General features: G+C 44.5%; 1 long non-coding RNA gene across 1 annotated transcript; it reads left to right on the top strand.

Moving 5' to 3' along the window:
• On the top strand, positions 1-645 carry LOC109954318 (uncharacterized). The gene is made up of 3 exons (XR_002274082.1): positions 1-65; positions 250-345; positions 536-645. It is a non-coding gene; the product is annotated as an uncharacterized LOC109954318 (long non-coding RNA).
• The last annotated feature ends 40 nt before the right edge of the window (positions 646-685 follow it).

Genomic DNA, 685 nt, shown 5'->3' with positions numbered 1-685 from the left:
TGCTGTATATAAAGGGTGAAGGTGACCCAGCCATTGGTGTCGCTCTCATGTTCATCCACAACACGGTGAGCACAAACTGACAGTGTAACTCACAGCTGTTGTTTGTACTTTTTGTGTGGTCACTGTTTCATAATTGCACATTGATTTATTTAATATTGAACGCTCTGGGGCTTCGGTGATGATATAATATGTAAAATATGTCTGTTGCTGACTGTTTTGATGTTCATCGCCCTCCTCGTCTGCCTGTAGCTTCACTGCTGTGGATTGACGGGGGTCCCGATAATAGAGGTGGCCAAACACACCTGCCCTGATCCAGGGAGCTTCTCTGAGATGTTCATCATGCCTGTAAGTTGTTTTTAATGAAGATACTGTGTAGGTTTAATTTCTTCTTCGTGTGATTATCTGTGTTCGCTCAGGACACTGGTATCATCGTAGGGCGTTTTCTGTTTAAAACAGAATAAATTGAACTGTGGACTTTGGGTTAACTACAGTACAGAGGGTGCTCACAGTTTCTCCTGTCGTGGTCTTCTTACAGACATGTCCCGGGGTCATCAGTGAAGTCTTTGACAGCAGAGCACCACTGGTGATGGGGTTGTTCCTTGGAACTGCAGCTCTGCTGGTAGGCACATGCACATTCCTGTAGTTAGTGAACCAAGTTACCATTTCAGCAGAAACAATGCATTTG

This window comes from Monopterus albus, unplaced genomic scaffold (assembly GCF_001952655.1).
Source record: "Monopterus albus unplaced genomic scaffold, M_albus_1.0 scaffold6217.1, whole genome shotgun sequence".
Lineage (NCBI taxonomy): Eukaryota > Metazoa > Chordata > Actinopteri > Synbranchiformes > Synbranchidae > Monopterus > Monopterus albus.
Note: the sequence above shows the minus strand (reverse complement) of the source record. Positions and strands in the feature narration are given on the sequence as shown.